Genomic DNA, 14,509 nt, shown 5'->3' with positions numbered 1-14,509 from the left:
TTGAAGACTTAAAAGATGGAATTTAGGTTCAAATTGGAATCTTAAAAATGAGAAAGGGGAAGGAAATCCTCATTCACGGAGCCTCTACTAGGTGCCAGAGACTGTTCTAGAAATTCCTCCACAGCCCAATGAGAGACGGATAATTTCATGCAATGAATACCATTTTATAAATATGGAAATTGACAGCAAGAGGCTAATATATAGCCATGTTCTTGTTTTAATGAGGAAGAGTTCAGATGATAAGCCCGTTCATTTTTACTCCAATTTCATTTTATCCTGTCACACGGATAAGCTTTAAATCACACCCAAACCTCTGTCTGTTGACAAGTGACTACTTTTGGAGCTATCACCCAGTGTGTTTCAGAACAGCTGATCACACTGGCAATCAAAAGCACATCCAAGTGATGAGTTTGAGCCAACAGGTATTACTTGCTACCTGCTGGCTGACTGGCAGGCTCATCTGCCTTTCTGATGCCTGACTGGATCAGAATAAACCTGTTTTTATCCCCTGAGATGTGCTGACAACTCCCCATCCTAAGCCCCAATTTAAGACCTTGATTACTACTACACAACGTGAAGTCTTACTCCACAGGCTTTCTTTATACTGATATCCTCACCTTGCTCTTCTGAGGAAAGGTCTGAAATCCAGTTAGATTCCTATCCTCTAGAATGGAGAATCCAAATTTGTCTATAATGTACTCATTCCAAAAAAAATCTATTGTATGTACACTTTCAACACTAGCTGGCCTTTATTTATCTTTTGTGCAAATTAGAAAGACGTGCCTCTCCTTGAGTTTACTTCTATGTCAGAAATTTGTTTCAATAAAGTGGTCATGATAGAACCATTCACTCTTTTGTCATCTACTGACTGAAATAAATATACTGACCTCCCGTGACACTAATATACAAGCCTTGTTTTTGTGCAGCACACAGCTAAACGATCCAAAGGGTTGGCTGTGAATAGTCAACATTTATTTATTGAACATCTATGTGCTATGAAATTTTCAGTGAATAGAAAAAAAGACAACATTCTTTTCTTTACAGAGCTTAGACTTTATACAAATCATAAATAATAATGAAAAAGGTTAATGAGGAGAGTACAATTAAAGTATGGCAAACGCTAAGGAGAAAAAGTAAATCAATGAAGTTAAATATAAGCATCAATTTTCAGAATTTACATGTATTATATATTACTGTATTACTGTATTATGGGCATCGTGAAATATACACAAAAATAAAAATAAAAAGCTTAGCCGAAACCGGTTTGGCTCAGTGGATAGAGCGTCGGCCTGCGGACTGAAAGGTCCCAGGTTCGATTCCGGTCAAGGGCATGTACCTGGGTTGTGGGCACATCCCCAATGGCAGATGTGCAGGAGGCAGCTGGTCGATGTTTCTCTCTCATCGATGTTTCTACCTCTCTATCCCTCTCCCTTCCTCTCTGTGAAAAATCAATAAAATATATTAAAAAAATAAAAAAATAAAAAGCTTAGATGAATGGCAGTTCCAGTGCAAACCCAGTGAGAACCCTGTGTCTCTGTGCATGTGGCTGAGAGCAGTGCTGTCCAGTCGAACTTCCAGGGATGCTGGGAATGTGAGCCTTTATTATTTTATTTTATTTTATTTTTTAAAAACATACTTTTACTAATTTCAGAGAGGAAGGGAGAGGGAGAGAGAGATAGATACATCAGTGATGAGAAAGAATCATTGGTTGGCTACCTCCTACATGCCCCCTACTGGGGATTGAGTCCACAACCCTGGCATGTGCCCTTGACCGGCATTGATTTCAGGATCCTTCAGTCTGCAGGCTGACTCTCTATTCACTGAGCCAAACTGGCTAGAGCCAAACTGAGCCTTTAAAATGCCTCCAGTGAGACTGAGAAACTGAATTTTCCATTTCCTTTAAAATTTAAAGAGCCTAAATGGTGAGTGAGGATTAGACGGCATGGCGCCAGAGGAAAGGAAGTTCTGCTAAAGATATGGTGTCTGTGGCAAGTAGAGCTTTGTCCTTGACCTTGACCTTTTATGTCGATTTTACCTCCAGACCATAGGTTTAGCCCAGTGTGACCTGGATGAATGATATGCTCTTTCCATCCAGTGGCTAACTGGCTTCCTGTGTTCCAAGATGCTTAATGGACTCTGTCTACCTCTGTTCAGTGTACCCCTCCTGGGATATTATTCTCTAAAGTCTACGTCTACATTGTCCCTAGATCCAGCTACGGGGTCTCATGTATTTACTGGTCCAGACCTTGCCACATTGGTACCTCTCTACCGCCTCCCTGAGGTTGTCCTCAGACCCCCTCTGTTAGGACAATGCTGTCCCAGACTTTCCTTGTTTGCAATAGATTCTGCAACAGCTAGATTCTTACCCCTGGGATGCTGTTGGTGTTTGAACTGGTTTTGCTTTTCCGAACACTCCCCAGAGAGTAATTAAAGAAACAGTCTTATCTTCCAGTCTCATCTTAGACTATTTTTGGAGGACAATATCTTCTACTGCACAGCCGTGTAAACGTCTCCTCAGAGAGCGAGTCTGTATTTAATACTGAATTAAGTGTCCCTTCTGGATCTCCACTTGCATCTCCAGAGCATAATGGGGCTGGATAGGCAGACATTATTTAAGAATTTCTTGAAGGAGAGATGAAAATGTCAGGTTCAAGCAGGACGCTGCCTCCGGCTGTAGGAAGTCCCTCCAGGAGCTGCCACTGAGGGGGCCTCCTAGGAAGGTGCATGCACTCCAGGCATTATGAAGAGCAGCCTAGCAGAGAATGAAACAGTTTCAGATATGCAGCTCGGTGTTCCCCGAGTTCTGTGCACCCTCAGACAAACAGCTCCATACCAGGAAGTCTAATTTCCAATATGTGACCACTGCTTACATTCCCAGCAGGTCATCCAGGAGCCCTAAATATAGCATGCCAGATGAAAACTCCCGAATTCAGCCTGGGGAGCAAATGAGGCATCAGAGATAAAGCTCAGGAATTTCCCCCATACACTCACATAAGCCTAGAAAGTCTGATGTAAAATAAAGAGGAAGTCTGAGCAAAATATGAAAAATCATCTTGAACAAAAATAAGTCACAGTGAGAAAGGGTCATATACAAAAATTGTTTTATTTGGGGGGTAAGACAATGAAAAAGGTATCCTAATATATAAAGAGCAAGGGTCCGTAACACCCAAAATGACCGAACGGATAACCAAATGCCAGGCTGCATGCACAGCAGGCTCGGGTGAGTGGGGACTGATGAGCAGGCTGAACTGCTGACCTCTTGGTTCCTCCTGGGTCGCAGGTGCCGTGGTGACCCAGCACTGACTGCCACAGCCAAGGTGGGTGCAATGTGATTGGTCAGGGGGGCCCGCCATTGCCCCACGATTGCCCCGCAGAGGGAGGCCCAGGCTACCCAGCTGGCGGTGGTTGGCAGGGCTTCCCTTTGTGGGGTGATCAATCATGGGGTTCCCGGACTGCAAGAGGGTACAGGTCAGACTGAAGGAGCCCCCCACACCCAAGTGCATGAATTTTGTGCACTGGGCCTCTAGTGTTATTATAAAGCAGAGTAAAATAATACCAAGAAATCAAAAGATGAGAAAGAAATTAATTAGAAAAAACACAAATAGAATTGATGAGTACATAATAGAATTGTTCTTTAAATAACCAATAAAATAGAGAAATGTTTAATTAAAAATATCCAAAATGAGAAAATAATTGTAATTCTCAAGAGAATATTATGTAAATTTCTACAATGATTACATTTTAATGTCTTGATGAAATGAATAGCATTGCAAGAACATATAAATTGTCATTGACTAAAAAAGAGAAGTGAAACTAATATATACTCTAAACCATAAAATAAAATTAAAAAATCAGAAATATTGATAAAAATTCAGTCCAGCCAGTGTTGCTCAGTGGTTGAGCACTGACCCATAAACCAGGAGGTCACATGTCCAGGTTTTGGACTGTATCCCCAGTAAGGGGCATATAGGAGGCAGCCAATTGATTTCTCTCTCACTCTCTCTCTCTCTCTCTCTCTCTCTCTCTCTCTCCTCCTCCCCCTTTCCCTCACCTTTCCTCTCTCTCTGAAATCAATAAAAACATACAAATTTTTTTGTGCAGAATAGCTTTAAAACAATATTTTATAACCTTTGAGTAACAAATAATTCCCATGATATTTTACAACTCCTCGGTTTAAAAGTATTTTTAGCCATGCCAATTTTAGCCTTTCTGGGACTCAAAAATGGTGAAGGTCCACCTGTGTCTCCAGCAGCACCTATATGAGTACATAATAGAATTGTTATGAGAGAGAAGCTACTGTTACAATGTGGGAAGAGCAGATCCCATTATTAGGTGGAGAATAAAGACAACCTGACAACGAGGGAGACAAATATGTATTAACTCCCTCATATTACCAAAATTCTGAATAAAACCAAAGTGGACAGGACATATTTCAAAAGGCTTTGGACAAAGACAAAATTAAATAGATGTAAGAAACAGTATGACCTCCAAAATTTCTGCCTATTGAACCGAAAAGAAAGAATTTATAATTTAAAAATGATTGGAGCTAGATGATATTCTCAAAACATATGTTTAAAATGATAAAATCCTATCTAATAAAAGGGTAATATGCAAATTAACAGTCACTCCATCACAAAAGATGGTGGCGCACATAGCCACAAGAGGGCAGCGCCCAGTCTTCTCAGCCCCGCCAGAGTCCCCCAGTCCCGGGGGTGTGGCTGCTGAGAGTGGGCAGCGTGAGTGGCCTGGCAGAATGCTTGCTTCGTCGCTGCAGTGAAGAGGCAAGAGTTCCACCCCAGCTGCGGAGGGCTTCTGGGCAGCGGGCACAGAGCAGCCCGGGAGGGGGGGGGGCGGGGAGGGGAACACTTGCATCGTTGCAGGCTGGGCTGAGGAAACCACCCCCCCCATGCATGAATTTTGTGCACTGGGCCTCTAGTGTTAGCTATAAACGGAAAAATAAGTTATAAGGCACATGTCAACAATAATAAAGTCGGCTTTTTAAAATTGGAGTTTATGCCTGTTCCTGTTGACCTTAGTGGCATAAGCATTGACAATTTTGATGCTTTTGAAGATTCTGGGTTCAGGAATCCTAGGAATAACTTCTCTATGGTCCATGATGTCTGAGGCCTCGGCTGGGAAGACCTGCATGCTGGATGTTATTCACGAGCCTGGAGGTAGACATCACCTGGAGGCTCCCCATTCACACCTGCCTAACCTGGGATGCCTGAGAGACTGGTCTTGGTTGGGACTGTCACTGGTGCACCTACACCTGGTCTCTCCACATGGCTCAGGCTTCTCCCGGAAGGGTAGCTGGGTTCTGAGAGGGAGAGTCCCAAAAGCAAGCATTTCAAGAGGCGGGAGCTGCATGGCTTTTTATGATCTTGCTCAGAAGTCACACAGTTTCATTTTTATCAAACGCTATTTGTAGAAGCAGAGGGAAGGCCTTCCAGATTCAAAGGGAGAGAAGTACACTCTATCTCCTGCTGAGACCTCTTCTAACCCTCCATGAAAACAGCCTGTGTGGAATCCAAAGCTAGAAGCCTTAAGCAGGACAGTCATTTCATTTACTACAGAATGCCAGTGACAACGCAGCTATAACCATTAAGGATCTCTATTTGTTTAAAAAAATGCCACTAAAATACACAACGCAGAACATTTTCTCTAATTTTTCAAATCAAGCTTCAAAAATATTAAAGAGACAATTTCCATACAAACTAAAGATATATTTAATTAAACCTTTTGCACAGTAGGAAAAATGCACACTTTTCCCATGTCAATTGATAATTTTGAAATTAGCATATGTTAGGCCACATAGGAAAAGTCAATAAAATCTTCAAAGCTTAAATTATATGGGCCATTTTCTCTGCCGCTATACTTCCAGCAATAAAATTTAAAATAAACCCAAAACTGTTTAACTAACATTTAAAAGCAATAAGATGGCAATTTAAAAAATCTTCTAAATACCATGTGTCAAAGAGGAAATCAAAACTGCAATTATGGGCTCTTTACTAATTAGAGAAAATGACAACAACTCATAGCAGAATGTACAGGCTACAGCTAGCTGAACTTGGAAGAAAATAAGTAAATAAGAATTCACTTAATTTCTGTTCATAGGTGTTCTGGAAGGAAAGTTCTAATACTACTATAATTCTCTCTCTCTCTCTCTCTCTCTCTCTCTCACATTGTCATCTATGTATCTATCATTTATCTACAATCTGTGTATCTATTCAGCATTCATTCTGCATTTGTCTGAGTGTATCACAGTTGACATGGAAGGAGGTAATCTAAATGCTTATCAATAGGACATCAATTCAAAAAATAGGACATTATTCAATAAATGTTGGAACCTCAATCTAATTTATGTAGCTGTTAATAAACATGGAGAAATGCTTATGTATGGCAGAGTAAGAAAGAAGACTTCAAAGAAAGATACAGAGCAGGAGTTTGTTCATATGTAGGAAACCTAGAACTGTGTGGCAGAAAGAATGACAGTACCTATGCCATCTTTCCTTTCTCCTTTCTGCCAAAGTCCCATTTTTTTTCTTCCAGGAAATTCACCATCCAACCTCATAGCCACTTGCTTCATTAACTTATGCAGTATAATCTCGTTTCCCTTCCTAAGGATTTCTTTGGGAGTTGATATGTGACTCAATTCTGACAAATGACATAAAGGAGCATTTGCTAGAAGGTTCTGGAACATGTTTTTTGTTCTTAGACGGATGAAATAATTCCTCTTTTTTATTTACTAGTTTTGTGTTTGCAAGTTTTGCTAGAAACTGAGGAGAACCAAGCCAACGCGTCTAGGATTGCCAGTAGAAGCGGACAAGTGCCTTCCTGGAACCGGTGACTGAACCAGCCTGGGAGCTGCTGCTGCCCTGGGAACTTAGAGAAAACATTAACGCTTCCTTCCATTCAGCCAGTTGAGCTGCTGTAGCCTCTTATTTGCAGCTGAGGTCGTTTTATAAAATACATGGATGCATATCAAAATGTACTGGGGACAAGATGGTGTTCATCCTTTATTTTTTTTTCTCATTTTTATATGATTTATTTTGTAAAACGCTTCTATTTCAATTTGTCACTGTTTTTGTTTGATGGAGATTTAAATTATTTTTACTGAGACTCCTGTAGCTCTTCAAATCTTAGATCAATTTCTCAATCTGTTTATTAGAGGAACAATGACAGAACTTCTATATTAGGTCAAATATGGATAAAAATGACTTCAGGTGCAATGTTCTTTGGCAAAATTATATCTTATTTCACTACAGGAGACCCTGAGCGACCTTGTCCTCAGTATTATGGAGGGTATAGTATGCTGAAGGGAAAAGAGACTTCTGATTACATAGCCCACAAAGGAAAGCAAAATTTGGAGTTCGGCAAATGTCTTTAATTTTATAAGAATAAAAAATTAAAAGTAGATATTTAAATGGAGGGGCCAGATAATAAGGGGATATAACCTAATTCTTGAAGATATTTCTCCAGCTCTTTCTGATGATATAGGAGGAAAAAAAATGTAAAGCATTTATCCCTTAGCCAAGGCAAGGAAACATGTATTTTATATTAAGGGACATTAAAAATTAATAAGAAAAAGTGACATAAATATCAAGAAGTAATTTGAGATATGTCAGACTATGTGATTACTTAAAGCACTTGTTGAAATATTTTTGACACTTGAAGAAACAAACCAAAAACACATTATACTTGAAGGAAGCATAAAATATTGTGTCAGCATCAGTGTTATAAAAAATAGTAACTCTAGAATTAAAAATAAAACAAACAAACAAATAAAACACCTTGATTCAGTTCTCAGATCCTTTATTCAGATGCAGACCTTTGGGATGCCAATCAGATGTTTGTATGAGCTTCTTGTTCTGTCTGACCCAACTTCTCTAAGCCTCAGTGCCCTGTGAAGTTATTTTCACAAGAAGTAGAGCAGTTTTCTGGGGAGCACATAAACAAAGAAACCCACAAATGAGGGTAAGCTCTGGAGAGGAGAGAGCTGAGATTGGGGTGTCAGGATCCAGGGGTTCTGTGCAGAAGAACCCAACAGGGAAGACCCAGGTCAGGTGGGAATACCTAAGACCTGGAAAAGTCAGGGATCCAGAGCTCAGAGCTCCTGGGAACACCAGACAGAGCAGGAATTTCTGGACCAACAAAAGGGCAAGTCACTGAAACTTGAGGGTCTAAGTGTTTCTGGTCTTGGAGTTGTCCCTCCCACCACCAGTTTTGGTCATTAGTGAGACCACTGTTTGGGGCTTTTTCTGTGTTTTAGAACATGGGGGGCATGTTTCTGGTCCTGGGTAATGATTTGCGTGGAAATGGCGGGGTGTCACTTCTTTGCAAGAACTTTTATATGCCAGCATGAGGACCTCAAGAGTCTTCTTTCACGCTGTCTACACCAACCAGAAATATTTCCAGAGACACTGTTCTATCAGTCTGGGTCCCTCTGTGAGGATAGAGCAGATGGCCCAGAAAACCTACAACAGACTTACAGTCTGAGGGAGAAAACACTTTTTAAAAATTAAATCACTGAGAATTTTGGGTTGCTTATCATCGCAGTATAATCTATTTTATGAGAAGAAGCAGAGGGAAATCACTATGAAGGTAGCTTTTCCATGGAAAGACTCCACTAAGAGCCAGGACGATTGCCTCAGATGATGTCAGTATGGCTGCATAAGAATACCAAACACAAGAGAGGCAAACTCCCATTAAGTTACAAGCAACAGAAACATGCACTAACCAAGTTAAACCTCCAAGGACTGAAGAGATAGAATTTTCACAATTAATATATGAAATATATTGGGGAATAGACTGCTTAAGAAAATAAAATTACAAAAGAAACAAAAAATAATCAGAAAAATACACTTTAGCAAATAAAATGGAAGTTCTAAAGGTAAGCAGTATAAGTAGTGAAAACAATTTAAGAGATGAGTTAAACAGCAGATTAGGTACAAGTGAAGAAAGAAGTATGACATGAACTGGTATAGCTATATAGATAGAGCTATATCTCTAATATATATGTATTATATTTCATATATACAAAATTTACCCAGAATGCAGCAAAGAAATACAAAGATATAAGAACTATGGAAGAGTACCACAGAAACATGTAGAATAGAATAGATAGACATCCCAAAAGATAAAATTGAAATGGTAAAGAAGCTTTACTTAGAGAATTAATAGCTTCAATCTTTTTCCAAAGTGGTGAAACTTTAGCCCAAGTTGCATAACCCAAACCGTACTTATGACTGAGTAAATGGTCATGAACATGTAGATAGATGATAGATAATAGATATATGATAGATAGATAGATAGATAGATAGATAGATAGATAGATAATAGATAGATGATAGATAGATAGATAGATAGACAGATGATAGATGAAAGATAGATAGATAGATAGATAGATAGATAGATGATAGATAATAGATAGATGATAGATGATAGATGATAGATAGATAGATAGATAGATAGAGAGATGATAGAAGATCCTGAAAGGAGCCAGATAGAAAGGAGGGAGAAGCACTTACAAAGGAATGAAGTTAGAATGACAGAATACTCCTGAGCAGAAATAGGGAAATGTTATTTAAACATTTAACAATTTTAAATTTAGTATGCCTTTGTATTAGGCGCTGTTATAACCTCTAAGGACACAGCAATAAGGAAAATTAAACATATCTTTGCTTTCATGAAACTCACATTCTGGCAGGGGAAAACAGAATTGAATAAGTGAAGGACATGATTTTGAAAAAAAGGATAACAATAATGTAAAAATGATATGTAGGAATAAAGTAAGGAGGAGAAGTGCAATTTTTTTATTTTAGATAAAGTTGCCAAAGATAAACTTAAGGGTTAAGTGACAGCTGAGCTGAACTAAGCAAGTGAGAGGGAGCATATACATAACTGAAAGCCATCCTCTGTGCCCTGAGGTCAGCATGGATGGGCACAGAGAAAAGGCTATGAAGAGAGAAAGGGGCTGATGGAGTGAAGTAAAGTAGCAGAGGTAGACAAGAACGAGAAGAAGATAGGATTGTATTTTAATGGCTATGAGAAAAAATCTGCAAGTGTTATGAGGGGAGCTAACATGAATGGGACTCCAGTTCTGAATGGCCACCTGTCTGCTAAAGGAAAAACTGAAGACGGTCAAGTGTAGGACCCTGGTACTTTACTTTGGATTCCTCCATACCCCTCACAGCCAAGGTTGGAGCTTGTGCCTTAGGACTTTTCTAGTTTAAATAAGAGAGTTAGGTAGCTTAAGCTGGCTTAATTTTAAAAGATAACAGTTTTTTGCCCCAAACAAACAAAACTTGCAACATGTGTGAGCTTCATGCTTGGCTTGATACAGGGGTTTAAAAGGAAGGAGATTTGGCTTTGGGGGTAAACACACAATGCGATATACAGACGCTGTATTATAGAATCATACACTTGAAACCTATATAATTTATTCACCAATGTCACCTCAAAAATTGAATAAAAATAATAAAAAATAAGAAATAAATTCTGCAGGTTAAAATAACATTAAAAAAAGATATTATTAGAGTCTGTACCTCCATCTCTCAGACAAGCTTTCTCTATGTGACATGCATGAGGGCTCCTGGCAGCCTGAGACTCTGTCCTATTATCATTTTAATCTTAGGACAGGGGTACCCTGGGTGGGGAGGATTCCCATTTGCCTCCTTTTTATTTCAGAGAGGAAGGGAGAGGGAGAGAGAGATAGAAACATCAATGATGAGAGAGAATCATTGATCGGCTGCCGCCTGCTCACCCCACACTGGGGATCGAGCCCGCAACCTGGGCATGTGCCCCGACAGGGAATTGAACCGTGACCTCCTGGTTCATGAGTCAACGCTCAGCCACTGAGCAACACCAGCTGGGCACATCTCCCCGCTTTTGATGGCATTTCTAGTCCTTAACTATTTCTTAGCCTGGGGATTTGGGCGCTCTGATTGAGGTCCCACGCGTGAGATCAAGGTCACATTCCTACTTCTGTGTGGCTGGCCGGAAGTGAGGTTAGTCCCTCCTAAACTGCACAGCACGGCTCCCCCCCAGGAGAGAGGACAACTCGCATTAGAGAAGGCAGAAGAGTGTTTCCCAGGAAACAAACATCCACAGCAGAAGAGGAAAAGGAAGTTTGCTTATTTCTTTAATAAAATTTAACGTCATTTAGTAAAAGTAGTTCTCATGACTCTACATTGTCTGGTCCTCTTGGTAGGATCAACATAGTGGTCAAAGGGAATTCTCCTATGGAAAATCAGTGTTATTTCTTCATGTAAGTTCATTAGAAATCACTAATTAGCCTCATGAGGAAGTTGATGGGCAGGTGGAGAGCATGATATTTCTTCCAAGTGGGGTCCCTGTCATTCTCTTAGAACACCAGCTGTGTGAGGGGAAAGGAGAACACCAGCCAGGCAGCCCTACTCATAAAACCCCAAAGAATGGCCCCCAAAGACGGAATTCTGTGGGGCTCTGGGGGAAAATGTCCTTTCTTTACTAGGTCAGCTTTTCCTCACACAATAGCTCAGTTGCTGTTTCTTTCTTTGACTGTTATGTAACCCTGACTACTCCTGAGTGGTCAAGGCAGGGAGTGTCATTAAATTTACCATAGAGATTGAATGTGACAGACTATCATATAGAAATATTATAACCTACATTAAACACTTGACTTTTGACATTACTTCACCTACACAACAAAAAGTCATTAATAGAAAAAAAAAGAGTTATTAAATAGAGAAAAATATGTATAAGTTGATCATAGTAAGATCTCAGTAGCATACTGGGTAGGAATAAATAGTTATGGAAATAAATAAAATTAATACATGAATTTTAATTTTGGTTCTGCATCATTTCATATTATGTTAGAGCTTTTAAACACTTGCTGAGGCTGCATCGTTTATAACTGGTCTGAAATAAGATGACATCAAACAGAAGGGAAAATGGACTTTTAAAAGAGGCTAATACTGGCAATGTCATAAGGCATAATTTTTAAAGCTTTATAGAAAATTGTTAGAATTTTAGGTATAATTGAAATAGATTACAGTTGAATTCAGAGCTAATCATTTTCTTTCTAGACTAGGAGAACATTGAAGAATAATAAAATAAATTCACCCAGTACCTTTTTCTCAGGAAATTTTGAATGCATTTAGCATTGTTTTTCTATAGTAGAAATTTTCCTTTAAGATGCACAGACAGTTATTGAAAGGTAGCTTTCTGAGCCCATGCATTTATACTCCTGTTTCCTAACTTCCCATTGGAAAATGGGAAGGGGACTGTGCCCACCTCAGGATGAACTATGCCATAACCAACATGGAAAGAACCACTTTCTACGTGGGCAATCTGTCACCCAGCTGCCATCACCGGGATTCCTAACCTATTGTTAATAGGATTAAAAGCCATATCATAAACTTCCAACGGTGCCCTTAAAATTAGAGAAAATATTCTTGCTTTCCTCTCTTGCTCATATAAAAGTTTGTGACAGTGATCCATCTAATATAAAAGAATGTCTCTCAAATCTTGGCATGCACATACAGGACTTCCTTTAAAGTGCGAAGAAAACTTACTTATTTAATATACCAAAAGATGTAATAATCCAAGCAATGATATATCTTATGGGTAAATTTGCAAGCTTCCTTCACATTACCAAAGTAAGTGATGTATAATATACCACAAACATGCTGTATGATGCAGCAATAAATAATTAACTAACTAAATAAAGAAAGTGAGAAGAGAAAAGAAAAAAACATAGTTAATAATGCACTGTGTATCTTTAGGAGAACATTATTTTAGGATGATTGGTACAGCATTTAAAGAGCAAAAGCAATAAATCCCAGTGGGTAGAATACTGACTTTGTGAGAAAACTAAATCAGTAAATTAGAATATGGTGATTTCTTCATGACTTTCAGGGGGCAAAGGTTAAGAGAGAAATGTCATTAATTAAAAATAAGGAATTTTGAGGCTAGACCTAGTTAACTCAACATGTATGCATAAACTCATTCCATAGGAAAGAAGAGATTCACTGATAATGAGGAATTAAAAATAACAAGATATAATGAGTAAAAATTAAGAGGAAATCTGATCATATCAGGTAGTGAAAGAAAATTCTCATTCATTCAATAAAAATCCTAATTAGTTAGTACAATCGCTTTGGAAATCAACTTGACAAGACTGTATACATACATACAACTTGACTTTACATTTAACCAAAATATGCATACCTTTCAACCCCCAAATCCCACTCCTTTGTATATTGTCCTCTAGGTTTATATACTTTCAAAAGCAGAACTGAAGACTAAGATTTCAGTGCAAATAGTTGATTTGTGAAGTAGTTTCAGGAAATGACTGGGTAAAGTGAGATAGGGAAGGGAGCCACTAAAGGATAGATTACCAACAAGTCACAGCTGTGGGCCCTTGAAGCTCTTCATGACTGTGGGACAAAGTGTAGACCAGTGATTCTCAACCTTGGATGCACATTAGAATCACCTGGGAATCTTTTTCCAGGGTGGACTCTGTTGGTTCTAAGCCATACATCCATTGAGGGTTGGTCTTATTAGCTCTGTAACAGTCCTTGTAGTCCTTTTTAGTTACAGCTGTTTTGCCAAATATGCTAGACATGAACATTTTATTGTGCTCTGGTAATCAATTTTGTGCATAGCCAAAATGAAGGTAAGCTTTATGGAGCCTTTGACATTTACTTAGAACTTTTACCTTGACCCACGCATTATAGTAATTTATTTACATATGTTTTGTTTAATGCTTAGGTAAACTCATATATATATATTCACACACATATGTATACATATATATGTAAATTTAGTAGGCATTTGACAAATCTTTATTCAACTGAGGAACAATGATAATTTTCAGGGTGGACTCTGTTGGTTCTAAGCCATACATCCATTGAGGGTTGGTCTTATTAGCTCTGTAACAGTCCTTGTAGTCCTTTTTAGTTACAGCTGTTTTGCCAAATATGCTAGACATGAACATTTTATTGTGCTCTGGTAATCAATTTTGTGCATAGCCAAAATGAAGGTAAACTTTATGGAGCCTTTGACATTTACTTAGAACTTTTACCTTGACCCAGGCATTATAGTAATTTCTTTACATATATTATGTTTTGTTTAATTCTTAGATAAACTCATACATATATGTACACATATATACATATACATATGTATATATACACACATATATGTATACATATATATGTAAATTAGTAGGTATTTGACAAATCTTTATTCAATTGAGGAACAATGATAACAGCGCACTTTTCTGGGGAACCTGCCTCATTAGCACCCACAATGGTTTCTCTCTCATCAGTAGACTCACACTAACCAAGGCCACAGACAGTGAGGCGTGAACCAGAGTGCCAGTTGATTCCTTGTCATGTTATATGACACTGTCAAGGGACCAAAGCTCTCCTGTACTTTAGTTAACATATATGTTCTTTTTTATTTTTTTTTTTACGTTTGGGAAAAATTGATCCTTCCAAAAGTTAAGTTAGCTTGAACTCATAAA

The sequence above is a fragment of the Myotis davidii genome, unplaced genomic scaffold (assembly GCF_000327345.1).
Source record: "Myotis davidii unplaced genomic scaffold, ASM32734v1 scaffold112, whole genome shotgun sequence".
Classification (NCBI taxonomy): domain Eukaryota; kingdom Metazoa; phylum Chordata; class Mammalia; order Chiroptera; family Vespertilionidae; genus Myotis; species Myotis davidii.
The sequence above is the reverse complement of the archived record's forward strand: the minus strand, read 5'-3'. Positions refer to the sequence as shown.